Here is an 11,322-nt window from a genome sequence, read left to right on the forward strand (position 1 = left end):
AGAGAACATATAGGCACCCTTACCCAGACTTAATCCTAATCCTAAATCCCCACGAATAACACAGTATAATCCCAAATGGGCCTCAAGTTCATCTGGTTAACTCTGCCAGGCAAGGATTAAGACAGACCCCCCCCCCCCCCCCCACGACAGGACACAATCAGTAATCACAGAGGCAGCCTTATCCAGACTTCACCTAATCCTAACCCCCCAACAACCCAAAATGAATATCACAGGGGCCTCGTGGTGGCAGCAAACATCACCAGGAACTGCTGAAGGCAGGTTCCCTAGGTCAGGACACAACCAATGATATCCACCAAAATAACCCGCACACCCTCAGACGTAGCTGTTCGGCTGCAGCCGGTAAGAATTCAGAACATTATTGTTCATTATCATCTGCAAATCAACACCTATGAATGTGAACCCTCCCTCTGTAATGCTGCTGTGGGACCTCAACCTTGTGTGCTCGAGTCTGAGGCAGATGGGTCAGGAGACCACAGGTTCGGAATCAGAGACTAGAATGTCTCGAGCATCTGCATTTTTTGTCTGATCTGTGACTGACATCCAGCCGACAAAATCCGCCACCAAAACTTACACGTCTGCACTTGAAACCTAATCTGCTTTTGTTTTTAAAATGCTGTGGCATTTGATTCCTTTGTATGCAAATTTCTTTAAATAAGTTCAGACTTTCAGTTCACTGTACTAAAAATGATGTGGGTACATTAATTTTTAATATATTTACATCACGGTAGAAGCTGATTCTAGCTGTTTAACCCCATGCCTCCCAATTACACCCAAATTAACTCAAAAAACCAATTTGTGTTTGGAGGGTAGGTGGAAACCCACGCAAATACAGGGAGAGGGTGCAAACTCCTTACAGACAGTGCCAGATCCTAACCCGGGTCACTGGGGTTGTAACAGCATTGCATAGACCGGTACACTAACAGTGCTGGCCCAAAATCTCATCTCCCCTCACCGTAAACTCATGTGCTCTGGCTGCCAATTCCCCAAATCTGGGCAAAAGACTCTCTGCATTCATGATAGAAAGTCAAATTTGAGATTTTTTTACTTCCCCAAATTAAAATAGATCAACCTCCCTCCTTCGCTCTGGGGTATTAAGATTTTGCTCACTTCTTGACTTCCTATCAGAAGTGCTTTGAAACTAAATCTTCAGAAAGAGAGCTTATAGACTCGGTAGGAAAAGTACTAATTGTAGATTCTAATCAGATTACCCTTTGTTGCTTTAATATAATGTTACGTGATCTCCTGTTGCAAAGAAGTTGATCTTTTATACCACATTTATTTGATCTGAGATTTGCCCTTCTAATTGGAGAGAGGATTTTCTGGAGCACCACAGGTTAATAACACTGTTTAAGGATTTGGCTACGCTTTTCAGAGAATCCAAAAAGACTGGCTTGCCTATATTCCTAAAAATCCAAGCGATAAGTGTACAAATTCACTGATGAACATAGATGAATTATCAATCCAGAAAGAAAACAAAATACAAGGTTCAAAGTGGATATTTCTGAATGAGTGGAGATGGAATGAGTGATTGAACGAAAACCTGACTAATGGAGTTTGATGTGGGAGGCCATGCATTTTGGCAAGAGGAATCAAATGGTGGACTTATCCAAGAGAAAAGTGTGCGACAGTTAGAGAGATCCAGGTGTTCTAGCACACGAATTGCAAAAGGCTTGCAGGCAGTGCGAGCGAGTAGTTAGAGATTCTTCTTCCTGTGGGAGGGAAAAAAGGTTGAGAACTACTGCTCTAGACCCAATTGTTACTGAAATATTTTGCTTGAGAAAAATTGTCATTGACCCATTTCCTTTGAAGTTCTGAAACTGTGCACATAACGAGTCAATTAGGACGGTTAAAACAGTAGTTTTCAACCTTTTTCTTTGCACCTAAATACCATCTTAAGTAATCCCTCACTAATCACAGAGCACCTATGGCATAGGGTATACTTAAGGTGGTATGTGAGTGGAAAGAAAAAGTTTGAAAACCATTGCTGTGGAGGTTAATCCACAGGACCATATGAGCAGCAGAGAGGATCACTGGGGTCTATCACTGCTTCACTGATGTGATCATTGCCTGAAGAGGGCGTACAAAATCATTGAGGACCCCTTCCACCCTGCACACAGCATCTTCCAGCTGCTCCCGTCGGGGAAGAGATGCAGGAGGATCAGTGCCAGCCCCACCAGGCTGAGGAACAGCTTCTTTCCACAGACAGTGAGAATGATGAATGACCAAAGGAACTGTTCAATCACCCTGAGAATCTACTATTATTTAACAATATATTTTTATATATACTGCATGTAGATCACTTGTAAATCTGTGAGCCATGCCTACAATATTTATGTTTGCATGGTTTTACACCAAGGACCGAAGAACGCCATTTTGTCCAGTTGTACTTCTACAACTGTGTAATAAATATTGACGGTAATTTTAGTGCCAAAAGCAGTGGAGACCATCAGAGCAGTCCCTGAGCTTGATGTTGTTGGTAAGAAAATATTCTTGAACCTAGATGTGCCGGTCATCAGGCAGCAGTGAGAAGAGGTGGTGACCAGGGTGATGGGGGTTCATGTTGGCTGTCTTCTTGAGACAGTGTCACACGTAGACGTCTGCAATGGATGGGAGATTGGAACTTGTGACGGACCTGGTTACGTTTACTGTCTTCTGCGCTCCTGGGCACTCGAGTTTCCAAACCAGCCAGTATACTTTCTGCAGCTCACCTGACGGATCTGACGACATGCCTGCCAAATCTCCTCAAACTCCAGAGAAACTAGGGCACTGGTGTGTTTCACAGTTGTCTCGATGTGCTTGCTCCAGGAAAGGTCTTCTGAGATTTAGACTCCCGGGAACTTGAAGGACAAAGCCATCCCTCAGTGATACAGAAACACAAGCTTGCTTTTATTCATTTATGCAGGTCTAGCTGGCTAGACCTGCATTTATTCTCCAACCTTCTTTGGGTCTGGAATGACATGCCAGCCAAACAGGTTTTTAAAAAAAAAAGATTTAGACACACAGTGCAGTAAGAGGCCCTTCCAGCCCATGCCGCCCAATTACATCCAATTGATCTACAATCCCCAGTATCTTTTCTTTAAAAAGAGTGGGAGGAAACTGGAGCCCCCGGGAAAAACCCATGCAGATAAGAGAACAAAAGGTTTTCGAAGACCATCAGATCTAGTAGGTTGTACAGCCCATCAAATCTATTCTGAATTCAACTGTATTTTTCCATAGCTCGATTTTCACATTGATCCTGTGTTTTCATTTTGATTACTTAATTAATTATGTGTGAATCTTCCACCTGCCCTGCTGGAATCTGAATTCATGTTCCTGGACTTGCAGTACTGATATAATTGAGATCATTGAAAAAACACATAAATGCTGGAGAAACTCAGCAGGTCAAACAGTGCCTTTATGTAGCAAAGGTAAAGGTACATCAACATTGTTTCAGGCTGGTGTATTCCCAGGGTAAGGGGAAGCACCCAACTTTGCATTGTTGTATAATAAATGTTCTTTGAAAAAAAAACATTGTTTCAGGCTGGAGCCCTTCATCAACGTGTCAAGCCCGAAACGTTGGTGATGTATCTTCACCTTTGCTACATAAAGGCACTGTTTGACCTGCTGAGTTTCTCCAGCATTTGTATGTGTTTTTAACTTTACTACAGTGTCCTGTGTTTTACCTTCAATTGGGACCATTAATCAGCACGGTTCTTATTAGTGTAGAAAGATTTATTTTTAAACTTTCTCTATATTAATCTTCTGCAAACAAAATTTTCTATACACGCAGTCGACAGCATCGAGTCCACGCTGCTGAAGATCCAGCTGCGCTGGGTGGGTCACGTCTCCAGAATGGAGGACCATCGCCTTCCCAAGATCGTGTTATATGGCGAGCTCTCCACTGGCCACCGTGACAGAGGTGCACCAAAGAAAAGGTACAAGGACTGCCTAAAGAAATCTCTTGGTGCCTGCCACATTGACCACCGCCAGTGGGCTGATATCGCCTCAAACCGTGCATCTTGGCGCCTCACAGTTTGGCGGGCAGCAACCTCCTTTGAAGAAGACCGCAGAGCCCACCTCACTGACAAAAGGCAAAGGAGGAAAAACCCAACACCCAACCCCAACCAACCAATTTTCCCCTGCAGCCGCTGCAACCGTGTCTGCCTGTCCCGCATCGGACTTGTCAGCCACAAACGAGCCTGCAGCTGACGTGGACTTTTACCCCCTCCATAAATCTTCGTCCGCGAAGCCAAGCCAAAGAAAGAAAGAAAAGTGTCCTGTGTTTTACCTTCAATTGGGACCATTAATCAGCACGGTTCTTATTAGTGTAGAAAGATTTATTTTTAAACTTTCTCTATATTAATCTTCTGCAAACAAAATTTTCTATACACGCAGTCTCATAATAACACATCAGGTGCGATTTCATTTCTCATTATGGTCTCCAGCAGTGGGTGAACTGCATTCCCAAAATTCTTGTGTGTGCTCATTACTTGTGACCAGACTACCTGGATTCACAGGTCAGAGTTAAAAGTCTGCAGTCTACACCACTGAAACTATCTATCAGGCTGCATTGATAACCGATTAGGGCGCAAAACATCTTCAAGGCATAAACATTACTGACAGCAAAGCAAATGATAAACATTGCTGATGTAAAAGGTGGAGCAACATGGCAAACAAAATTAAAATATCAATAGAGCAAGACCTTGCAAAACAGGATGGTTCAGATGTGTGTTGAGGTTAGTGTTCTTGTTTTAATCTCTGTCTAGCACTTTTATGCACATTACAAATGAGGATTTGTGTCCCAAATTTAACCATCAATGAACCAAGGCTTCCCTCCTCCCAGGATATGTTCACACACCTCAAGTTTAGAATTCTTGCAAACTCAATGCCCACACTGCATCAAAAATGGCAAGATCCAGGTGCAGAAGAAAGCAGATTGGAACAGTCTCCTCCAGGAAACCAGGATCCCATTTTATACCATCTTTGCTCCAACACTGCATTTGTTGTGGAAAATAAACAGCATCAAATTTACAACACAGAAGCAGGTCCATCAAGCCCCATCGAAACGACGTCACATTCAATTAAGTGCAGCCCGCAATTCAAGAACTTGAGTCTCCCATATCCTGATATAAGTGGCAACCTTTCTTGATAGTGTGAGAGATGGGAAAATTGATCTAAAATTATGAACATGGAAGAAACTAAAGTTCATCAGTAAAATGGCTGAAACCAGTTCAAACAGGATAAGTTTGGGGCTTAGGATGCAGGAAAGCAGAGTCAGCACGATTAACATAAGAATCTTCTATCCTTTGTGACAAGACCATAGGACTAAGATAAGGAATGGTAAGGTACAATAGAATGTAGGAAGTTGAGGTAGTCTGGATCAGATAAGGGTCTCCTAGCCCTGGACAGAAGTACCAAGTCATACATTTCTAATTAGCTAACCATACACAGATTTATACATATGAAATTAGCCAACCCTAGATAGAATGAGTCAACTCTGCATATTAAGAGACTGTAGCCCAGAGAATCAGGAAGGTGTGAATAAGGACAATGACATGATGGGGCACCCACAGGATACCCCCTGGTCCTCCAAGTGTACTGAAACTGCACGTAGGCAGGAAGAATTACCTATGCCAAACCCATCCAGGGGGCAGAAGAATGTAAGGGGGAGGGCATTCTGATACTGAAATTGACTGTATAAAAGTTGGGTGAGCCCCAGTATGTGTGTGTATTCCCAGGGTAAGGGGAAGCACCCAACTTTGCATTGTTGTAGTAATAAATGTTCTTTGTTCTCAATTTTTGTCTCGAGCAATTTCTTTAAAGGTACTTTAATTCCTAACAATAGGTACACTGAACGATACACCAGTCACTAAGGACCAAGGTAATCTTCGACTGTGCGATCAACTTGGGTGTGTAGTGTGCCCAATGACCTTCCCCTTATCTCACTGAGGTTTCACAAGGTAGACTTCCTCGGTTGCCCCAATCACACATTAATATGGCTCAGAGTAAGGTGTGACTGCTAAAAAAACTGCTCCTTCATGCAAGATTATTTAATGCAGGCCTCATATCCTGCCCTCATTCCACATCTAAACGTTTCAGCTAGTGAGAGTTTACTGTCATAATCCTAAGTAATAATGCATAGGCACAGACATTCTTGCACAAGAAAGCCTAAGGAATAAGCAAAGAGACGGTCTCTATCCTCAAGGACTCCCACGATACAGGCCACGCCCTCTTCACTCTGCTCCCATCAGGAAGGAGGACTAACACCCAGCGGCACAAGGACAGCTCCTTCCTTCCCCTCCGCCGTCAAATTCCTGAACGGACAATGACCCACACACTACTTTTTCTCATTATTTTTTTAAATTTTATATTTAAGAATTGTAATTTATAGCCATTTTGAACCTGTAATGCAGAGGACTGCTGCCACAAAACAAGGAATTTTGTGACACGTTATTGACAAAACCCAATTCTGCTTTGGAAGTCTTGTTCTATTACATTCTCAGTATGTTACAAAGTATGTTGGTTCCATTTTAAAAAAAAGTAAAAACTCAATGTTGGAGACCCTCAGCAGGTCAAACAGTGTCCTTTATGTAGCAAAGATAAAGATACAGGACCAATGTTTCAGGCTTGAGCCCCTCATCGAGGTGTGAGCAGAATGTAAAGGTGAAGGTTCCATTATTGCCACGTAATACTACATTTAGAAAGTAACATAGGTGAAATTCTTTAACTTTGTCGACCGCATGGAAATGCCCCTCACAGAAATGTAGGCCGGCACTCGAATAAGATGGAGGAGGGGCAGGTGGAGGAGCACGGTCCCACAGGCAGGAGGAAATAGGTGGATAAGGGGGAGAGGGCACAGTAGCAAACAGGGGGAAGGGGGATGGCTCTGTGAATGGAGAGGGAAGGGGGTGGAGAGCTGAAGGAAAGGAGAGTGAGGAAGAGGGAAGGGAGAGAGAATGGGGAGTAGATTAGCAGAAAATGGAGAAGTCGATGGTAATACCATCTGATTGGAGAGGGCCCAGACTGAATATTAGGTGCTGCTCAACTTATACAGCAAAGATAGTGGTACTAACCAACATTTTGGGCTTGAGCCCTTCATCAAGGTACGAGCAAAAAGTAGGCAGGCACCCGGGTTACAGGCTCCTGCCCACGTTTCGCCCAGAACTTGATGAAGGGCTCAAGCCCGAATCGTTGGTTCTGTATCTTCATCTTTGCTGTGTAAAGGACACTGTTTGACCTGCGGAGTTTCTCCAGCGTCATGTTTTTACTTCAATCACGGTGTCTGTGGACTTTTGTGTTTTACTCCTGTTGTTTCCATTCTTCATTTGGATGGAGAAGGAGGCCGTTCATCTATGAGTCTATGCTGTCTCTCAGTGATCCCATGGGTTCCATCTGTTCATCATCCCTCCCTCATCTGGTTTCATTCATCACCTTTCTCACTTCATCTCCCTCAGATGCTGCTCAATCCTCTCAAGTTTCTCCTACAGTGTGTTTTTTTGCTCTAGATTCCAATGACTGCAGTCCCCTGGGTTGCCATCAATGTAATGGTAGCCACTAAGGAATCCTGATTAAACTACTTGTCAGTGATGAGAATGCAAAACTTTCATCCACTGGAATGAGGTGAGTGTGACAGTGCAAGATTTTTTTTCCCAAAAGAGTTTGCTTCCTGAAAAGAAAATTGAGGATTATGATTGACCACTTGGAGCTGAACACAAAGGTAATTTCAGATTTTCTGTATCACATAGGACGTTGGAGAAACATTAAATTAACATTTTCTTTATTATCTGATTGTAACCATACAACCAGATGAAATAGCATTTCTCGGGACTGTGGTGCACACATATAACCCTCTACACTGCACAACAAAATCACAGATATACAAACAAATATCATATGAAATAAATAGAGCAAATAACTGGAATGATTTACTCGGTTACGGGGCACTGATTTAGAGGTCTCACTGCCTGCATGAAGAAGTGATTTTCCAGCCTGGCAGTCCTGATTTTGATACAAGAACAGCTCGAGATCCCTTCCATCCTAACCCTGGAAACCCAAGACCATTTTCCTCACCCACTGAGATCACACGACCCAACACAGATTGTGCATCGAGTTAAGCAGAGCAGCCCAGGCACTGAACCAGTTATATTGTTCCTCGTGACTGAGGCATCGTTTAGTTACTCAAGACTCGATGGGTAGATCTGAAATCAATCATTTACAGTGAATTGCACGAGAGCATACACTAAACCCTGACAGGACAGGTTAACAGAACACACCTTTAAACAAATGCTAACAAATCAGGTCCAACCAGCAAATGATCCAATGACACAACAATGTGAATCACCATTATTCAATGTGATAAAGGTTCCAACGTCACACCTGTACATGGACTAATGAGGCACAGTGACTAAGCCTAATGTGGAATGCTGGCACATCTAGAATAATAGCAGCAATATACAAAACCAACACTGAATGACTGAGACACACTCAAAACATTGCAGATGGGCAGGCCAGTTAGTGCCCACGGGGGTGGGGGGAAGGGAAAGAGAAGCTGAACCACTGGGCAGAAAACCTCATTTGTCCTGGATCACGACGACAGAAGGTGGTGAACGCAGCCTAGAACATTCAGCAAACTTCCCTCCCCTCCATGGACCTCCATCTGCCTGGGAAAGGCAGCCGACACCCAAAAGGATCTGCCACACCCCGGACACACTCTCTTCTCCCTCCTCCCATTAGGGAGGAGGCACAAGAATGTGAAAGCGCGCACCAATAGGCTTGAAGACAGTTTCTTCCCTGCAGCCATCAGGCTCCTGAATGAACCCTTCACTGCCTTTGCTTGATGCCCATTGATCTTCCTTTCATTGTAATCCTGCAGGCTGCAAATTGTCCTTGATGTAGCAAAGATAAAGATACATAACCAACAATTCAGGCCTGAGCCCTCCTTCAAGGTATCAACAAAATATGTTCTATTTTTCCCGAAATAAAGTTGGCCTGTTGAGTTTCTCCACCATTATGCTTTTACTTCGCAGAATTTCATTGTTCACTCTGTAAATTGTGCTCTCTACACATTTATGAATGTTAGAGATAACCTGTTAACCTGCTCACAGAAGAACCCTTCTCACTGGATGAGACATTTAAAACATGACACATCCTTCCTGGCCATCTCCACTGTGACAAATTAGCAGTTTCCTCAGATACTTCGTGAAGCAGATGCTGTGCTTGTAGTAAACCCCCCACCTCCCACGAAATGCTGGAGAAACTCAGCCGATCTCTTCAGCGTCCACAGGCGACAAGGACATTGCCGGTGTTTCGGGTCAGAGCCCTTAAGCAGAGCAAATCAAGTCAACTCAGATACTTCATCAACACAGACCCATCGCAGACCAGGTCTCCTCCCAATGGACCAAACCTTTACGCACCTGAACTGCTTTCACAGAACATTACAGCACAGTGCAGGCCCTTCAGCCCTCGATGTTGTGCCGACATTTTTATTCCAACCAGAAAAATACCAAAACCCTTAGATTTTCTTCTTCATCCTGTCTGAGTTTCTTAAATGTCCCTCATGTTCCAGCCCCCACCACCACCCCTGGCATGGCATTCCAGGCCCCCTCAACCCTCTATGTGAAACAAACCCTTCCCCTGATGTCTCCCCTAAACTTCACTTTGGAGGAGAGAGGGCACCGGTCCTGGGAAACAGGCGCTGACCTTACCCCCGCCTCTCAGTCTCCTCTATGTCTTTTTTCAAAGATTTCCACTGGTGCTTTTACCACCACATTGGAGGGCTGCAAGGGTTCGATTTAAGTGCCAATCTCCGCGTGTGGGGCAACAGTTCACAGTGAAGTACAAGCCTTGGGTGTCAAATCCATTCTCAAGCGGCTGCGCTGATACAGGGTCACTGCTACATACTGACAGTAACAACCCCCCGCCCGCCCCAGGATCTTACCCGTGGCTCTGCGCTCGGTGCCTTCCCCACGGACGCGGTGTGTTTGTGAGTGGCCCCTCGCTCGCCCACCGGCTGGTCTGCTCCCTCGGTGGAACGACTGGACGGCTGCCCCCTCTCCCGCTGTCCTGGGAGCGACGCGAGCGACTGCGGAGGGAGTGCCTTTGCATCAATACACACGAAGCCAAGAATGCAGCCGCCCCTCCCGTGTCCGGGGTGGAGCTTTTCCCTTAAGTGGCGGGGCAACAAAACTAAAAGGCTGCAGACGCCGGTTATATAGATCGAAAAAGAACCCCCCCCCCCTCCAAAAAAAACCTGGAGGAACTCAGCGGACCAGGTAGCATCTATGGAGCAACACAATCATATGTTGCAATCTGAACCAAATTTTGGCCCATCCCCTGCCTTCCTCCATCTTTGACTCCCCCTCCCTGGAGAGGACATCCCACCCCCACACCCCCCCCCCCCCCCTTGATTCAGGGACAGTTTCTTACCTGCTGCTGTTATCAGATTCCTGAATGAACCCCAAGTGTTCTGTCCTGCTGGACCCATCGGGAGATGGCATGGCTACAGAGTTACAGATACTTCTCTTTCTTGTCTTGGCAGGGGCCCTGGATGAGTGGCACCTCTTTGTGTGTCTTTACAAACAAACAGAAGGAAATAAATTTGCTTTATGTCCATGACAATGGAGGAATCTGAATCTGGTCTTCATGATAGGGAGTTTATTGTCACACACATTGTACAAAGCACTGAGATTCTTACTGCAGCCGAATGGGTATTTGTAAAATAAAACTGTGAGAGTACAATGTATACGAGGGGGGAACCTTATTTTGAAGGTTGAAAAGCCTGGACAGAGTAGATGTGGCAAGCATGTTTCCCCATGCTAGGGGAGTCTTGGCCAAGAGGGCACAACTTCAGGTCAATTTAAAACTTAGACGCAGGGACATTTCTTGAGTCAGAGGGGTGCAAGTCTGTGGAACTTGTTGCCACAGGTGACTGTGGAAGGGAGGTTGTTGGGTATATTTAAGGCAGAGATTGACAGGTATTTGATTAGTCAGGGAGTCAATGGTTGTGGGGAGAAGGCCTGGGAGTGAAGCCGAGTGGGAGGATGGATCAGCTCATGATTGGAACGGCAGAGCAGACCTGATGGACCAACGGGCCTACGTCTGCTCCTAGATCTTGTGATCTTATGAAGAGTACAGTGGCATGGTTAGTATTAGCAGTTAGCGCGACACTGTTACAGCACCAATGGGTTCAAATCCAGTGCTATCTGTGAGGGTTTCCTCCAGGTGCTCCAGTTTCCTCCCATCATTCAAAATGTGCAAGGGGTTGTAGGTTTAATCAGAATCATAATCTATTGTCATGAACAAGTCACAAATTCATTGTTTTGT

At 44.8% G+C, this 11,322-nt stretch overlaps 1 protein-coding gene across 1 annotated transcript in view; it reads right to left on the minus strand.

Moving 5' to 3' along the window:
* The window catches only part of LOC138748381 (proline and serine-rich protein 2), a 41,362-nt gene extending 31,260 nt beyond the window's left edge, over positions 1–10,102 (minus strand). The window contains exon 1 of the mRNA XM_069908480.1: positions 9,938–10,102. The gene's annotated coding sequence lies outside the window, so the exon portion shown is untranslated. The remainder of the gene's footprint in view (positions 1–9,937) is intronic.
* Positions 10,103–11,322: the final 1,220 nt, after the last annotated feature.

The sequence above is a fragment of the Narcine bancroftii genome, chromosome 13, assembly GCF_036971445.1.
Source record: "Narcine bancroftii isolate sNarBan1 chromosome 13, sNarBan1.hap1, whole genome shotgun sequence".
In the NCBI taxonomy this organism is placed as follows: domain Eukaryota; kingdom Metazoa; phylum Chordata; class Chondrichthyes; order Torpediniformes; family Narcinidae; genus Narcine; species Narcine bancroftii.